At 39.3% G+C, this 19354-nt stretch overlaps 1 long non-coding RNA gene across 1 annotated transcript; it reads left to right on the top strand.

The window, feature by feature from the left end:
• The first annotated feature begins 1701 nt into the window (after positions 1-1701).
• On the top strand, positions 1702-2307 carry LOC120436247. Its single transcript, XR_005610273.1, has 3 exons — positions 1702-1813; positions 1924-2010; positions 2222-2307. It is a non-coding gene; the product is annotated as an uncharacterized LOC120436247 (long non-coding RNA).
• The last annotated feature ends 17047 nt before the right edge of the window (positions 2308-19354 follow it).

The raw sequence follows: 19354 nt of genomic DNA, 5'->3' as shown, positions 1-19354 counted from the left end.
ATACACCTCATTTTTTTATCTCTTTGGGCAGAAGAGCAGGTTCAGAATTAAACCGAAATTATATCTCTCGCAGCACTTTTGTTGATACTATAAGACATCATGGACACCACACATACACACGCACCACCCCACACCACTTAGTTATGAGTATTTTTATGCATCTTCTGGTTCATTTCCTACAGGATTTTCATCCATTTTCAAGTCGTTGAAATTTTAATTTTCCAAAGTGATTGCAAAGGCATGGATTGGGGAGCTTTGTGAAACCTAAACCCTTTGAAGCTATAGTATTTTCAATTAAAAAAAAAACAGCTGTCTGTGTGAAGCTTACATGAAAACACTCACGCTTGGAATGTTTCAAACAGGCTTTGATAGAGCTCACCAATCTAAATGAAACGTGCTGTTGTGTAGACAGCTGTAGGCGCTGTCTACCCAGTTGGAGTAAACACCTGGCTGAAATTGCCTGGATTTCGTACAGTCCGGGGCGCAGAATCATTACACCAGCATGAGATCGCCACGAGGTGCTTTCTGTGTTATGTCGCCAATTTCATTAGGCTTGGGCGTGCTTTTTTGACAGATTTTCTCTTTTTTCCCACCCTTCTTCTTTTTTAAGCACAATCTTATTTATTTGGCTTCTCTGAACAGGCTCCCTCTGGAGACACGGCTCTCATTGTGAGGACTCTGAATAAGATTCATAATAGAAAGCACACTGACGGGTCATCTTGTCAGTTGTGGAACACGCACACACACACAAACACGTGTACTCTCCCACGCATAAACACAGGACATCATATAGTGCTTTAGCTACATATCCATAAGCCCACACTAATAGTGAAGCCACGCTGCCAATGAGAAAACTAAAATAATTGGTCCACGGGGAGTTACGTTTTGTCTGTGTCAGTACAGACAGCTCAGTGATAAAAGGAAAGAGAATGCATGAATCAAGTTAACACTGAGGTTATGCAAGCCATCTGACCCTTCAAGAAATGTGAACGTAAACTGCATGGCTTCTCTTGAAAAACGTAATTTCAAAGAGCAACACGCCACCGACATGCTCATTATGTCATATAAATGATTAAAGTGTGAGCTGCTTTTAAAACAACACACCTCGGATAGCGTTCATGTAATTGGGGGAGCTCAGATTAAAGTTTTAATTTCGTTCGATGCCTGTGAAGACACGTTGTATCTTTCAAACATGTCAATTAGTCCACTTTTTTTTCTCCACTCTGCTTTGGAACAACTCAGAGCGACTGCACAGAGACATAGCAAAGTCACTATGCTCTTAACACATCAGCTTTCATCCACTCAATTAGAAGAGCCGTCAGAAATCGGAGTTTTCTCGCCATCAGCAACTTAAGAGATCTGTGGTATTTCTGGTCTGCTGCTCTCTTTAGGGAATAACATCATTGTGGCTGTTTTAGAGAATGTCCCAGCTCATGCTGTCAAAACTTTTTTCAGGGGAGGGGAGGTTGGTAGGAACAACTTTCTTAGACTGAAGACACTCCGTTCTCCGTAAGAGAGAGAGCAATCTTCCACGTCCCTATTCATATTCAAATTATCATCTACAATTATTCTCGCCTTGTCAAAGACACAGCGCCGTGATTTTGAAGGGGAACTATCCAGAGACCACTCTGACAAGAAGAACAAACTCACCTCGCACAGTGCGTACAGTGAGGCAAAGCTTATTTTCATCTGGATCAAGGACACGCACAGGCAGCGTTGTGTACTGTTGCGAGCTGCGTCGCCTTGTAGAGTCAAAGCGTCTGATCGAGGAGCGACAACAGAGCAAGTCCATGAATGGAAACGTCAGAACGCTGTGCGCATTTCTAGTCCGAAAGTCTGAAATGGGAAGTGAAAAGAGCCACAGACTATAGGAGCTGAAAACATTTCTTGTGTTTGCTTTTTTTTTTCTCCTTTTTTTTCTAGAAGTTCTACAAGACAGCGTGATTACAGCAAGGCGACTGGAAGAGAAAATGCATGGAGGCACCGATACGAAATGAAACCCGACAGACGGTATAGTGCTGTTTCTTAACCAGGGCTCATTACAGAAGGCCTTGCTCTTTTCTCTGCTCTGCTCTCCTTTTCTTCAACTCTCTCTCTTTCTCTCTGTCATTTCCTCTTTTCATCACCAAATTTCCCTGTAGTTTCTTTGCTTGCTGCCCCCATTTATTTGACTTAGATTTCCCCTCCATATCTCTTCCTGCTTCTTGCTACTCTTTTGAAGGTGACTACAGCACCAATTCATGCTCGAAAGCGAAGCTGCCCCCTCAGACCTGTCCCTGCTCCCAAACAACTGGAATGTGTGGCAGGGGAAAAAATAAATAAATGTATCAACTTTAACACTTCTTTTAAATCTTCTTGTTCTTCTGTGGGTGTTGCTTGAAAGTCCTCTTTCTGTCCTGTATCCTTACAGAGCCTTTTACAGCTGCAGGAAAGACTCAACCAGAGGCCTCATTTATTGAAAAGTAGTGCAATCAAGTATGACATTAGCAGAAGTGTACAGAAGAAGTGAGTGATGTGAAATAGTTTCAGACGTGCTAGAGGAAAGATTTCACCCTTTTGTCAGGTCTTCAGTGGACATGCAAACATTTTATGGCTTGGTAGAGGTTGCATAGATGTAAAAAGGGAAACTTTCACCGTGGACAGTGTGCACTTCAATTTTCCAGAGGAACAAAAGGTAGAACACTGGCTTTAAGTGACTTGGAAGGGCAACAGGTCGACACCAGACAAAGTGCACTGGAATTGCTCTTCTCAGTTTTTCTACTATTTGCATCTTGAAAACGCAAATGTGTTTGTTCTTTTTTGTGTCCTTACTGCACATGGAAGGTGCAAACTTGGTTTCTATTGTCTTGGTCTTATACTTTCAATTCTTCTAAATAAGGATGTCTAACTGCAGGAGCAAGTACCCCAGGGGCTAGTATTGCATTTGCCATGTGGTATATGGATAGATTAGCTGGAGTAGTAAGAAATTACAATTTATTTCAAGAATTGAAGGGACAAGTTTAAGTAGAAAAGTTATTAAAGCTGAGCAATATTGGTAGAAGAAACAGAGAGCCAAAATAAACACATAAATCATTTAAACAAGTAATTACTCCAAAACTTAAAAAATAAAGGTTGAAATAGCTTACCAAGAGGCAGGTAAGCTATTTGAGGCAGGGAATACATAAAATCCCATGACCAGGTGGCTGGCATAGTATACAGGAACATCTGTACCAGGTATGGCCTGGAAGTTTCAAGTTGAAAATAGGATATGCCCCCACACATGGTTGAGAATAACCAAGATAAGATCCTGTTAGATTTCCAGATAAAGACAAAACGTTCATGGCTAATCAACCGGACATAGTAGTGGTGAACAAGCAGAGGAAGATGGCCATAGTGATACCAAGTGATAGAAACATCAGGAAGAAGGAGCACGAGAAGTTTGAGAAATCCCTACAGCTGAGAGAGGAGCTAGAGAAGATCAAGGCTACAGTGGTCCTTGTGGTAATCAGAATACTCGGGACAGTAACCCCCTAACTGGGCGAGTGGCTGACACCCGAGATCTCTGTCCAGAAGAGTGCAGTCCTAGGAACAGATAAGATCAGATACAATATATGTTGCTTTCTTTAGCAAGATAAAAGTATAGATGATGATGGATAAAATGAAAATGGTTGCTGAATATATAGACTGGGTGAAATAGTAACCTTGTGAAGTGAAATTGTAGTTACATATAAACGGCTGATCCAGTTTCGCTAAGAATATTTGATTAATGTGTTGGTGAAAGTCATCTAGATCTTGTCAGTCTAATAAAGTTCTTGTGTCCATCTGACACAAGATGGCTCGAGGATAAATTAGGTTTGCCGAACTTGGGGATTGCTGTTAACTCAAAAAGTTATTCTTTGCCCTCATAAAGATGAAGCAGTAATTTTGAGTGAAATGTTGCTGAAACATATAGAATGAAAGGTTTATTCATTCAAATAATAAATCATTAACAATTTTTTTTGACCAGATTCCATTAAATTTAACATTTTTACATTGTTATTATGTAACAAAATTTCATAGAAGATGTACATGTAAGCAGATAACTTAAAGTTAGCATTTTGGGCATGGACATTGTTTTAAGTATTCTACATGAAATCACAACATTTAATTTAATAAGTCTTTCAGACATAAATCACACATACAAAACCTACATCCAATAAAATAAGTGTTTGGTAAAGTCGAACGCTTAAGCTAAAATTAATAGCCTGCTGATGTAAACACAGTGACAATACAAGGTGTAATTAATTTTTAACAGATCAGGCAGATAATAATTTCAGTGATGTTTTTCTGATATCAAGAGCTAAATGATAGACAGACTGGAATTTCTCACTGAAGATGTCAGCAGCTGAGTCGGCGTAACTGGGGAATGGCAGGCTGACAGATGATGGCAGAATGAACCGAGTTGACTTGACTGACCTGAGAGGGACACTCAAGACTGAGAGAAATTGAACCACTGGCTGACAAGAGAGCAGAGCAAGATATAAAGACAGCAAACAAGAAGAGGCAGTGGCAGTGGACCTGAAGCTACAAGACCAAGCGTTGGCCCACATGCCACTTCTGCATCGACAGACTGAATGATCGAACAGGAAATTGACAGTAGAGCCAGGGATATAAGTACTGTAGTGTGGCTTTATTGGAAAATGGATCATAGGTGTGCAGGTAAGCAAGACACAGCATGTTCCCATTTGATTATTAGCACTGAAAACAGTTAAGGCGGATGGGAATATAAGTTTTGCAAGTTTGTCCATAAATAACTGTATTAAACAAATCAAAACTTGGGCCTGTTGACGCACATGCCAGGCCCAAGGATCAATAAAGTTATTACAATTTATCCCAAGGGAAATACGATTGTCTGTGCTAGATTTCATGGAAAACTACCCACATGTATTTTGAAAGCATTTCAAACAGAATAAATGTTAGCCTCATGCTGATGCTAGATAAAAAGCACTGGGAATCATAAACATAATAATCACAATCTATTGAGTGGCTGATGAGATATTTCGGTGAGGTGCGGTGCTCCATATGTCCTTTAAGCTTTAAACTTAACCAGTTCTTAACAAAATGCTTAAGCACTGTTTAACTAGCAAAAATGCATTGCATGTTGACGTAACTGTTAAATCACATATATTCACCTTTCAACAGAGAAATTTATGGAAACTGAGGAATACCAGCAACAGTAATGAAGATCCAGTAAGTTAAAGCCTCTTCCCCAATTTTTTTGTTATGCTTTACATTTACAAATCCTTAGAATGATGCAAGTGTGTATGTACACACCCATATTCTTCTGTCTAAACAAACAAATGCACTTGAATGATGAGCTTCTGCTATACAAGTATAATCTATAGAGAGTGAACCATGCTGTTTGGTAAAATTTTCACTACTTGCCATTTCTAATACAATATCTGGTTTAATATGTTTTGCATATGTGTTAAGGTGCTTTTACATTTTTCTCCAGTCCAAAAGCAATCAGGGAACACATTGGCTGGTGCGGATAATGGATATCTTCTCATTCCATGTGCCAACTACTGTTTCAAAGTGTAAATTAGATGGTAACCCCTAGTTTTGAGATCACAATCCTTCTTTTGCTCTCCACATGGACAGTTTATGCCGAGGCAACAGCAAAGCCTCCTTAGACGTGATTGGCTAATAGAATTTAATTTAATTTCTCACAAAAGAACTACAAATGGAAACCAGAAGGCTTTTATTGCTACCTCCTAACTGATATGTATAATGTTATGTACTGTACCAAACTGTTCATAGGGAGGGATCTACCATATGAGCCCTTTATGTCAAGGTCTGTTTGGTGCAGGGCTCAATTGCAGGACTCCAAAACTAGTGAGAAGTGAAAAGATTGATTTACAGTGGCACACCAGGTGGAATATATACATATGCCCAGTGAATAAGGGGAAGATGGGCTCCAGGGAATCCAAGGGAGGAAGGGAAAAGGTCCAGGGCAGGCACACGCTCACAATCCTCTTCACACCATCCGTGACTCACAAACACCTCCAATCCAATCCACTCGGGGTCCAAAGGCCAGGGAAGGTAGGCTGTCGGTCCAGGAAGTCTGTACACGGAGAAGAGAAGGTCGTTGAGAGAGAACATTATGAAATCACAAAAAATTACTCGAGAAGCCAGGGCAACACTGACACTAGTTAGCACAACAATCCAATCCAGAAAAGAAGCAGACCCTCCTGCGGTCTTAAGTAGTGAGGAAAAAGTTACTCACGATGAGAAGCCAGTGGGTGATTAATGCGGATGAGCAACAGGTGAACTTTATAGGCGAGGTCAGACTCGGGGACCTTGGTCCAGCTCCGCCCTGTCGAGAGAGAGGTGAAGGCAGCAAAAACACAACACATCCTACAGATCCTGGGGACCATGACAGTTTAGGCCAAAAACACATGTTGTAAGTATCTGAATAGATAAATGACTGGTTAATGAGTAAAAATTATATGCCACTTTTCTGATTTTCTAGTGAAATGACAATGTGATTCCATTATTGTTAAAAAAAAATAGCATAATGTGCTCTATACAAAAGGATATACTTAAAATAGAAATTAGGGAAAGTGTTTTTAAGAAAGGGAAAATGCATAAGAGAAAATTCAATCAAGAAAAACTAAGTTTACTTTTCGAGAAAACACCTCGGAGAGTTTTCTGGTAAGAGAGAATCATCAATCATGAGTGGCTGGAAATTTTTTGCCTTGTTCACAGTGCACTGAGAGTTGAAGCTGCAGGCTAATGTGCCACCAGACTGTTGCTGCTATTCTAAAGGCAAAAAAAAAAATCCCCCCAAAATACTAGATCCTACCTTCCCACTTCCCCACAATCATTTTCCGCCCGGAAACAGAACAGGTGGCTCATGGCTCCCTGGAGACACAGTGACAACCAGGAAAACAAATGTTGAGTCGAATTGAGTGGTAGAGTCTGGCTAGCAAATAAATATGCTTGGGCTTAATTTTCATGATCAATGAATGGTTTAGGGGGGAAATCTGCCTGTAAAAGGGTAAAATGCCTGGTGCATAACACAAGGTATTTCCCATTTGAACACCAAGTGGCTGTAGCTACAAACTCTGTTCACTTGGCATCCCCTAACCCCCTCACTGATACTGTTGCACATGCTGCAAGTCCCCTAGGAGACAGTTGTGTTCGGGGCCGTGTTTACTTTGTGAAGAATACTTCCAAAGTCTAGCTACATCAATACTGTACAGGCTCATTTGCAAAACATATGAGACAGGCAACCTGTTCTCTTTCGTTGCCAGTCTGTCCACGAGTTGTAAACACTCAGTAAAATATGCAGTGATTATAGGAGCAATTGGACTGACTTTTCTAAATATGCATATTAGATTCCTTTGTTTCTCATCAACGCCCTGTTAGATCTTACTTACTTGATATTTTCCTCTGTGACTGTCTGTTACATCACTTCATTACATTAACTTGTTGATTACTCGAAATGTCAAGAAAATCAATGTGAAAGATGATGCGCAAAAATGAGTTTCCCTTAACTTTAATAAAAATTGCATTATTGTATAATAGAAACTTTCAGTGATCCTCTCAACAGTCACAGGAATATGCTGGCTTATATTTGTTTCAGAGTACTAGAATGCTTATTTGCTTCTTCTCTGGCTTTTTATTGATATATTCTTGCTATTTTTGTGAAACCCTTGGGGGAAGAAGGAAACTGTGTCAGCCTCAGATAAAGGCATCCATGAGCATGTAGATGAGCAAAGCAGGATGGGGACTCACTTGTGAAAATGTTGCTCTGTAGTGATACTAATGTTCAGAACATCCACAGGAAACGTTTGGCAACTCAAATATCAAAAAGATATCGACCCTGCAGACTCATCCCGGGGACACTGGCAATGATAGGTCAGATGCTAATGTTCACACATTGCTACAATTTTAGCATTTCACTGTATGCCACGTGAAGATTTCTTTTTGTTTTGTGAAACTTGACATATAGAGCTCTGATCTGAGCTACTTTTGCTGTTTGAAGCTCACTTACTGGAATAGGAAGTGTTGTGTAGGCCAGATATGGCCAAACAACCATGAGCTGGACTTGACAGCAAGTGTCTCAATATACCTTATATTTGGCCCATAAAGTAGTTGTAGTTACAGCATCCAGGCCCATCCTAAGACAATGCAATCAGTCAAGATGCGTGTCTGACTTTCTTCTGTCACCATTGAATGCCGCAAACTCAATATGTTGCTTACCACAGTCAAAATGAATGGCTGTTAGGTTAATTGGTAGGGTTGGAAGAAAAAACAACATCCAAATGCTATGCTGTATTATTTTTTTGTGTACCAATGTGGTATCGATACAGGGACATGAGATATCAGTATTTTTATTACATGAAATACTCTGGGAACAAGAGGGCAAGCAAGAAGTTGTTTTTACAAGAAAACAATCCAACATTGGAAACAGTTAGCTTAGCAAGCTAACTGCTCAACCATACAAGTAAAAATAGCCTCCTTATAACCTCTTTATAGCAAAAAAAAGAAAAAAATCACAACTACATGACAGATGTTGCTTTTTAATACAATATTTCCCATTTATGTTGTCAAAATGTGTTGTTCTTTGTCACTGAATTCCCCTAGGAAATGTGAATAAGCAAGGGAGTAAGTCCACCTTTCACACTCTCAGGGCTAGACTGAGAAACTGAATGTTCGGTGACACCACGTGGACCCAAAAATAGTGGCTGTAATGCCTCAGATGAAAGAGTATGGCTTGTCATCTTCAACTCCATGTAAGTGTGGAAAAGAAAATTGGATCATCTCTGGTCAATGATGTTCTGTTTCCAAGTTCTGGACCTGCTAGACCTCCATATAATGTACAGCGTATATCCCTGTCCCGGCACTGTTTGATGTGCTGCACTCACTCGCTGGTTCTCCGTTTAGCGCCGAGAGCAGAGGTGTGACAGATGTGTCACCTTAGCATGTTATAGCACTGCTGTGCTGTTGAGACACCCATGTGTCAAATATACCACCCACCACATTGTGTTTGGCAGGAAAGATAGGTGAGTTTCCAGCTGACCAAGAGCATGGTGAAATACAGCATATTCAGCCAGCCAGATTTATGTCATGGAGGACCATAATGCCTGAATCTCTCATAGGAGGAAAGTGATGGTTTCTTTTTGTGTGTTGCTAAATGGCTTGATGTCATGTTCCTTGGAGGATGGTAGAGTTATCACCAATACACTCACAATAAGAGGAAGTGAAGTGGTGAGAGTAGCTGTATGCACAGCTATACAAAAAGTATACAAGAAAAATAATAACTCACTTTTTAGGGTAATTCATATGATCTTACAGTCTGTTCTTACGTAGAGCTGCTTTTTTTTCATTTTCATGGATATGAATTGTTATGTTTTCTCGAGTCAGTGAGCATGCATTTTTAAGTTATGTTTTTCTGTAGGACATATATTTTGTATCAGGAGCATGCATTATTTGTAGAGAAAGCAAGTGTCACCATGGCAACCTGGAAAACAAAGTAGTTATATTTATACCTAAACCACATTCTAAATCTAGCTTAGTGATTTTTAACGTCTAAAATAATTTTCATTTGCAAATAATAATAAAGCATTTAAAAATCCTACGAATGTGTGAAAAACGAATGAACTAAAAATTAGTGGTTAGTAAAAGGATTCAATAGATTAAAGGTTGGGACTGTATTAAAGACTGAGATATTGGATATTCAAATGAAATTTGACTTTTAAATGAGCTGCTAGGTAAGGTGGCATCCCTAGGACTGGGATTTTGTTACAGATATATCTTCAAAAAAGCATCATGCAGAAGTATCGATACTTTTGACACACAGACGCACATGTTCACTGAAATTCAAAATAAGCTACAAGGTATAGTGATACAACAAGCTAAACCTCTTGTTTCTGTTCTCTCTAACTAGGACTTTGAAGACTATCTGATCTTGTTATTTTTAAAAGATGACCTTTTTAAAAATAATATATTTAGCTGATATGTTGGGGTCTTCCCTTAAAAAAAGTAAATCTATTGCAAATTGCAAAGTACATTACGTATTTACTTCCTGTCAAAAGTAATTCACCACACTACCACGCTGGAACAAATCTCTAACCCAATGACGAAGACATACAAATCCTCTTTTCAGTATTTAAGCCAGAAAGCCAACATCAAAGATTAAACCCATCCCAAAGAGCAGAAGAATGTTTTGCTACAGTAGAGTCTATGAAGCTACAGTGCTATAAGCCTGGCTGCTTATCGCTGTTGAAAATTAATTGAGTGGGGTTAGCATACACTCATCTGTGTTGGGGGTTCCTTGCTACTACCCTTCTGTGTACATGCTGTTTTTCCAGGGATTTAGGAACAGTCTATGCCATATTATGCTAGTAGAGAATTCCCATGCTCTTATTTTGAAAGTTTATTTCAACGCTAACCATCACCAGCATCCTGTCCTGTGTTTTCTCTCCATGAAGGCTGACCATGCCTTGGGATGAGATACTCACTGCAGAGGCAGCTGAATATAATCTTTATTTAGCTTTTTTCAGAAACATTCATACTAATTACAGTAATTCCACTGGAAGACTTTTATGCATGTAGCATAATTTAAGATTTTATTTCAGTAATTGCGAATAGACCTTATCTACCCACAATTAGTTGTCTTGAGTTTTCCAGATGTCATGAATGTCTCTAAGTACCACAGAATTTAGATGCTCGAAAAGAAGTAGGGTGATGTTTCCACTTCCACCCCCCTTAATACTTAACACTCTCCCACAAACACATGCAAGTCCTGTTTTTAAAAAAACAAACAAAAAAAACCCATCTGAAACATTCCCATCATTCCCTGCTTCTGCCGAGCTCTTGTGATTTTTTTTCTCAGTTTGAATTACCTTTTTTCATTGTACAGCTATTGTTAATTTACCCCCAGATGCAGCCCCATTTCCTCCCCGTTGGCCAGCAGATGGGCTTTTTTCAAGGCCTAATCACAGAAGGCAATTCTCGTATTAATTCATTTAACCCCAACCAAGTGTCATGAATTAAATATCTCCCCAAACACACGAAAATTATCGCAGATCTAAATCGGAATTAATCACGTCTAATTAGACAATTATGCATTTATTCTGTTTTGCAGTCAAGCAATCAGGGGCCAATTAGGAAGATCAGACAAATACGTACATCCAGTATCTTTAAAACATGTGTTGCCTTTTTAACATGTGCACCTGGTTGGCAGAATCTTAGAACGATTGAATAATATTTTTAAACCCATTTTCCTCTCTCTGCTTTGCCTGTAAGGTCTCCCATCACGGGCAGTTAAAGTCTCCCATTCTAAGTTTGTAAGTCTTTACTCTAAGGAGGCAGGTGATTTTATGAGCAACAGTAAAATTATTCAGTGGTGACTCAGCAACTCATAATTTTGATAGCGAGCCATAATGTGTTGTGCATTCATGGCAGGAATAAATTCATCTTCTCAGGTATTGATTCCATGCAAGACTTTGCATTTTGAAAGAAATTGTTACCCCTTTATCTCCCAAATTTCAGACCTATTCCATTTTGCCACTCTCATTCCACCTTGTTTACTCCAATCAAATTTGTTTACTGTATCATCCTTTCTCTTTTTTTCTTTTTACTATCTCGGCATTCGTTCAGCCTCCCAAAATTCCGGCATATTGTCGAAATATCCCTGCATCGCTAATTTATAGATGTGTGCAGAGTCTGCAGCCTCAGACAGACCTTAATTTGTAATAAGATAATGTTTGATATGCACACTAAAACTTCCCATTTCTTTGAATAGCTGAACATTAAGGCTGTTAATGTTTTCATATGAAACCCTTCCTGCTGAGGAGCCTGTAGTCAGATTTATTATTTAGTTGGATCAAAACCAACATTTGTGAGACTGGTTCAAGATAATGGAAGGCAAGTCAAAATCATTGGGTGTTGGTTTGTGCTAAGTACAATGAAAAATTGCACAGTTTACACATTAAAAAGGCAGAAGTGGTACAAAAAGTCAGAAGTTAATGTTGTATTTGTTTGGATCGCCCAAAGTTAAGTAAGTCCTTGAATTCCTAACCCATTCTCATGTCCGGGGCCTCAAATGCAGCTCCTGTCTCAAAGCTCTGGGGCCTCTCACAGCGTGCCCTTTTGCATATGTGCTATTATGCAATAATCAGACAGGATGCACTCCTAAACACATATAGTTAATGGCAACAGGCATACTTTAGCCCAACAGCAACCTTTTTCTAAATCTTACAGAGTAGTTTTTAGCTTCTGAAATAACAAGGGGCAACAAATGCTAAACACATAGTTATTTGGGGCCTCGTGACTAGAAAAGTGGTGACTTGCTGTAGTACCAACCCTCCAACCTTCTACCACAGACATTGTCATTATTTCAAAGAGGACCTGAGGATTTTTCAGCATCCACTATTGCCGTCAAAGGACACATTGTGCATAATTGAGAAACAAAAATTGATGTAACAGACGCTTAGATGGTGCAACTTTTAGTCCCTACACCACAAGCTTAATGTTTCACTTTTGTCCATTTGTGGCCATTACACCATTATTTCTCCTTTTTGCCTTGGGAGAGAGGAAAAAGTATCCATTTTCTCTTCTCTTTAATCTCTGTCATGGTCTGTTCTCTCAAGTTCTAACCTGCCTTCTTTCTGTTCTCCTCTGCCTGCTCTATCTTTCATCTCTCTGTCGCACGCATCGGTGTATGGGCTCGAGTACTAACTCTGTTTACCCCTCCCAGAAGTAGGCATGGCTGTCCCATTTTCCTCTGACACACCTGATCCTCCGTCCATATTGGGACGTTCACCTACTCGGTGTGGTAGATTTCAGGCCTCACAGTTTGAAATGCTGTTCCTTGCTAACTTGTTGACCTATGTTCTGTACTTACCTGAACATTCCTCCATCAATGCAGATTCTATCCTGGTGTGACTGCCTGACTCCACACCTGCTCACAAAGAAATATTTGCCTTCGGATTTGGAGAGAGAGCATACCTGGACCAGAGCTTGTGGAGAAAAATTATTCCCACACATAATCCCATACATAATACATCTAAGGAATAAAAAGAAGTCCTACCTGTAACTCCTCTTGTCAAAGCAACCACAACCAACCTGTTTGAATATTAACTTTAACACTTTTGAATTCTCAGCAGGTAAGAATTTGCAGTTTTTCAGGTTACTAAAGTCCTTGAACTCTTTCCAGTGTACCCAGAAAGTGAGTCTTTTCCATTAACTGTGTCTCCTAGACAGGCTGAGCATATTATATTGTGCTATTTGTAACTCTAGCTTGCTATTTAATGGAACAACATGGTCAGACATTTTTATACAGTTGGACATTCGTTAAAAAAGGGGGCTTGTAACTAAAAAGAATAAAAAAACCTACTCCAATGGAATCATCCTCTCTATTTTTATATCTTTTATCTGGCAATACCTTTGAGTTTCATCCATCCATCCATGTATTTTCTTAAACAGTTATCCAACTTAACTGGGATAGGCTCCAGCACCCCTGTGACCCAGTCATAGGGTGAGAGGCGGGGTACAACACAGATGGACAGACTGCCAGTCCATCTGTGGTTTTTTGTGATCTGAGATATTTGCCTCACTTCATAAACCACCTCCTTACTTTGGCTTTCTGACAACCTGGACCCAGACCAAACCCATACAGCAACAATTTCACATTATTTAGGAGTCATTAAATTCATTGTTAATGTCACCAAAATACTGATTAATGTAGCTTTTAGTAAAGGAAAACAAAGCATGCCAATTCAAATCCAATAATCCAAGAGAAGGCTACAGCAGACTTGTAAGTTGGACAAATCAATAGGAATTTTGAAAGAATCAAAAGGTGGACGAAGAGGTCGGAGCATCTCAAGAACAAATTGATTTCCAGGCAGCTTTGAAAAATTGAGGTTAGTATGGAGAGTCGACGATGTCAAATGCAAGGCCCAGCTCGTGGGATTAATACCTGTCCTTCCTTCCTGAAGCAAATGTCATTGATTACACATTCTGTCCAGTAGTTACCCAGTTGGGTAGTGTGTCTGTATGACACAGACACACTTGTCTAGTCTTCGCATGCTGTTTTAATCAATTACCAAGGGTCTCATCTCACGCTCGCTCACCTACACAAAGCCACTTCTGCCAGTGGCATGTAAACATGCTTCGTCACAGCCTGTAAACCTACTTTATTTCCAGTCCTGTGAGTGTGTCTCGTGGAAGTCTCTCTTTTTACTTCCACTTTGTCACTGCCAGGGTCAGAGAAATCATGAAATAGCACAGGGCTCCCAGTGGGGCACTTTGTTTTCTGTGACACAGAGAAAGTCATTTGTCATCACACGGCTAAAGAGTTATCCTGTAAAAATAGAATCAAATATATCTTCACCTCACACACACTTTCAGAGCCAGTCACCCTGTTTGCGATTTCATATTTTTCTTGCCCCCACCCCACCCCCTATCCCTTATCCCCCATCCCTTACCCCCCATCCCTCACACTATCTTTCACCCCTCTTCCTATTTCATGTATTTTCCCTTCCTGCCTATTTTTATGCTCTGCGCATCAAAATTAGACAGGATGTAAAACAATCTGATATTTTTTATGTAATTAGCTTTAAAAGGACTCAAGAGCTGGATTGCACTTAAAAGCAATTTAGCTCATTTAGCTTCATTTATTTCTGCTTATCAAGACGTTCAAGTTGTTCCACTTGAAAATGCTGGAGTGTATGCCGGAGAAAGTCTAATTCAACTCTGCACTCTGTTTACCTGCTATACCCTGAGGGACACCGGGGGAGGAAACCTCTTGCTGCATATTCGTCCTTACTCTGAAAATTCCAGCTCTGACTTTGACACCACTCTCACTGTTTGTAATCAAAGACTTTCTAGTTTGTGCAATTACCTTCGCTGAGCCTACATGGCTTTTGGACTTGCTAAGTGGATTTTCTTTTAAACCACAATGCATTAATCTGCATTTTTTCCCTATCCCGAAATCCAGGCACAGGATTGCATTTTAATACCAAAAGTAAATGCCATATCAGTGCCATGTTAAATTGCTGGGCCTTTGTTTTGACTGAGCTGTGTTGGTATTTTTAGGGCAGAAACTGGAAAAAAAACTCACACCCTGCACCCCATGACTGTATTTATTAGTCAGGATCAAGAAATCAAGAACCAAGTTGAATTTTAGTGAAATGAAGATCAAGATAATGGTATCAACATGTTTTTGTTTGTTAATTTAGTTTAACCCAGCTAACTTTGCAATGATATATATGTGTGATAAATAATGGTTTTTCATCACTGATTTCTGTATTTTTAACTAAAGAGTGAACCACCAGACCACATAAGCCATTACTGCGTGATAAGCGGATAATAAAGGGCTAATTTAATTATATTTAAAAACACTCAATGTTTGACAAACGGGCAATGTTTGACATACATCAGAAACTGGTTACTGAATTTTTTTCAGCCTGAATAATTTGAAAAAGAAAAAAGCATAATGGAGATCTGGCACAGTAAAAATGAATGCATAGTCTCCAATTCATACACAACAGGTTGCAGGTGTTTAGTGTAATTTAAAAGTGTTTACAAGCCTTTCTTGTTGTCAGTGTCTTTTGAATTTGCGATGATGCCAATGATTTAGTTTTAATATGCATAATGGTTACCTAATTACTTAAAAGCTCTGAGATGCCAAAACTGATTTTTATAAATGGAAAGTTGGATCATGTAAATTGTAGTAGCCGAGGACCAAGCTATAATGTGTAATTATTTGCTGTTGGTGAGTCCACCTTAGTGTGAATGCACAAATAGATTGACATTTTGACAGTTTGATTTTAGAAATAGATGCTATAAAGGTACAGTTAAATATTTTTGAAATCAACCCTTCTTTTGCCTTTATTTTGACGGTATCACGAAAGGTGAAAGAAAGGGGAATGACATGTGTATCTTTAATTTTAAAGATGGGAACATTTTGGACTCATGAAAATGAAAGAAAATCATCCTAAATCTCAGCTCCCTGGCGTGGGTCTCATTTTAGTGCAACCATGGGTAGAAATTAAGGAACAGAAATACTGTTCTTCTCCTCAATGGCTCATTGAAACTCTAACTACATACTGTTAAATGTTTTACTAGTACGCATTGAAAGCTTGTCCATTTATAGATGTAAAGCAATATATTATTATGTTTTGAAAAGTACTCCCCCCTCCAGCATGCTTTACAATGGATTGGGCCATTGCTTACTATTCTTCATAACTCCTTAAGTCCGCAGAGGTGAAGCAAATTCTTTACTTTTACCCTTGGGTAAAAACTTACATTGGGAGACTGGGCAAGTTTCATGTTTCAGATTAAGGGTACAATGATAAATGTAAGTTTGCAGAGGTAGATTTGTCTACAATTAAAATCTTCAACCTGATGAATGTTGAAGCAATTTTAAGAGATTTGTGGTTTCGTTTGTTTCAACAGGCTTTTCTGATTTCTCTGCCCGTAAGGCCGGATAAGTTCCTGCTGTTAGTTTGGTTCTGCTGGGTGTGCATTGTGACATTTTTTGTTATGTCATGAAACACCAAACTCATGTCTTTCACTCATCCATTTGGCACATCACACCTCGTGCCTTCTGATGGCTGAAGTGAAGAAAATGAGAATTTTCTGCATAGTTAAACTCAGTGATAGGCACAGTAATGAAGTTCTAAATTGCAGTGTCATGCAGTGCACACAGAACGTGGGACTTTCCAAACGGATCTGGCTGTGAAATGTATGCAGAGAGTAAGCACAGGACCGAGGGTTTGTATAGATCGAGCAGCTTGTATCTATAGAGTCAAATGAGCTTCGATCGACTGAATGCTCGCTGATTGACGTTTAAAACCCAGAGACAAACAAAATCCTGTCTGCGTCTTAATTATTGCATTTTCCTTCGGGCTCCATGTGGATAAAGGCAATGGTAAAATTGTGTTCAGTTATGCCAAATCTGTACATAATTGATCATCCTGGCTTGAATTATTTATTCTTATCGGGATATAAATATTGCATACTTGACATGAATAATGAATCATTATCAAATTCAATTCTCTGTAGCTTTGGACTATCGTAAGCACTTGGCCATGCAGTTGCACATTGGCTGGGGGTTAAGCCAAATGTTTGTCAAAGCGTGAATAAGACATAATGTACCAGCTGGAATTGGAAAACATATGACATACAGAGAATTGAGGCGCGTCCCATAAATAGTTTACAAATCCAAATTTTCCATCACTTGCGATCAGCGGACCGGCATTGGGGCTAATGATCTAAGTATATCTAACTGTTCACCGTTTCCAGTGAGCATGGCGGGGTTACAGCCTCCAAGGCTACTGATTCCAATTCAAGAAATACTAATGAAGATCTCAGTGGGGAATGAAATGAGTAAGGCATTTCATTCACTCATGTACAGCTGAGCTGCCCTTAAGAGAGGTGTTTAACCCCCCGCTGCTTCACCAGAGGAATTCAGCCACGTGTGAATTTCTGCGTTCACCAGCAACCGCGACACGGAGAAACCCATCGACAGTTTGGAAATTTAATAATAGTAACGTGCAGATCTTTTAAATGCATATTTGAAATGACAGTTCAGTTATTTCCCTGTTGAAATTTCACAGCTGTTAATTGCTTCCCTTGTCTCTAATGCATTAAAGATCAAGAAGCACACATCTCTGTTTCGTTAGTGTTTTGACATTTAAGAAAAAAAAGCATCAACGAAAAGTGAGAGAAACACAATTTGAATTGTTGTGTAACAAGCAGCTCATACTGTAACTTCATATAATGTTAGGAAAAAAGAAAACAGGGTAGAGTGAAACTCCATCTGCACCCTTACATGCAATACTGTGACAATCATTACTCAGTTTGAAACTTGGCATGTTGGGTATTAGCTCAAAGAAGCACATAGAGTGCTGCATGTTCTAAGTAAAGAAAAAAAAGAGAGCTCAATGGATACTGACTCATTATTGGATGGATTTGACTACATCTGTCCACCTGAGCTGCAGTAATTTAAAATGGATTTGTATTTAGGATGCCTGCCAGTTAATCTCAGTTTGGGATTCGAATTGACTCAAGGGACCCAAGCAATGAAAGAACAACATGATTAACTCAATAGGTAGCATGGCAGGAAAGCTGCCGAGGTTATGGATTCAGATCCCATCAGGGGCGCTGATGCTGAAACTGTATACATTTGCTGTGCTCTACCAAATCTGCATAATGAAGCTAAAGCCGCAGTGGGTTACATGTATGGATTAGCATTTAATACAAACAAATTGCTCCATTTGGAAGCCAGGATTTCAGAGCGAGTGATTGCCACTTCCAGCCATATTCAGTTGAGATTTAAAGCACTGACCAATGAGGGCTTCAGATGTGTTTCTGTCAGTCACCTAGGTCCAATATAATGGGGTTCGAGGTGAGTTTTAGTCAATATATAGACCTCAAGAATTTAATTTTGCCCATATTTTAGATTAGTTTTTTACAGAGCTTACTGGAATTTTTTATATCCAAATGACTATAAAAATGTATATCACCAGCCCTTTAAGGTAAGAAATTACTGGTGCTAGTCTTAATATTAATATTTATATTAATATTTTACAGTGCATCTAATGTGATCTACAACAACAGTTGCTCACTGTTGAAAACTGATGTCACAGTTTTCTCTAGACAAGCTTTATAATACTCTCAGAGCAAGCTGTTGCAGCAAGTGAACTGGAAACCACATAGCTGAGTGCCTACAAGATTGTTCAAAGAAATCCTACCTTTAATTAATTCTTCAATCTTAAATATGATCAACCTATCTCTAATAATTGGCTATGTACCACAAGCCTTCAAGTTGGCAGTAGTTAAACTTTTACTTAAAAAGCCATCTCTAGACCCAGCTGTCTTAGGCCAATCTCCAACCTTCCTTTCATATCAAAAATCCTTGAAAGAGTAGTTGTCAAACAGCTAACAGATCATCTGCAGAGGAATGGCTTATTTGAAGAGTTTCAGTCAGGTTTCAGAGCTCATCACAGCACAGAAACAGCTTTAGTGAAGGTTACAAATGATCTTCTTATGGCCTCTAGCAGGACAAACACAGAGATGAGTCCACTGTCAGACCTCAGTGCAGCGTTCGATACTGTTGACCATACTATTCTATTAGAGCGATTAGAGCACACTGTAGATATTGCAGGCACTGCACTGCAGTGGTTTGTATCATATCTATCTAATACACTCCAATTTATTCATGTAAATGGAGAGTCCTCTTCACACACTAAGGTTAATTATGGTGTTCCACAGGGTTCAGTGCTAGGACCAATTCTGTTTACATTATACATGCTTCCCTTAGGCAGCATCATCAGAAGACATAGCATACATTTTCACTGCTTTGCAGATGACACGCAGC

This window comes from Oreochromis aureus, linkage group 23 (genome assembly GCF_013358895.1).
Source record: "Oreochromis aureus strain Israel breed Guangdong linkage group 23, ZZ_aureus, whole genome shotgun sequence".
Classification (NCBI taxonomy): domain Eukaryota; kingdom Metazoa; phylum Chordata; class Actinopteri; order Cichliformes; family Cichlidae; genus Oreochromis; species Oreochromis aureus.
This window is presented reverse-complemented; position numbering and strand designations above follow the sequence as displayed.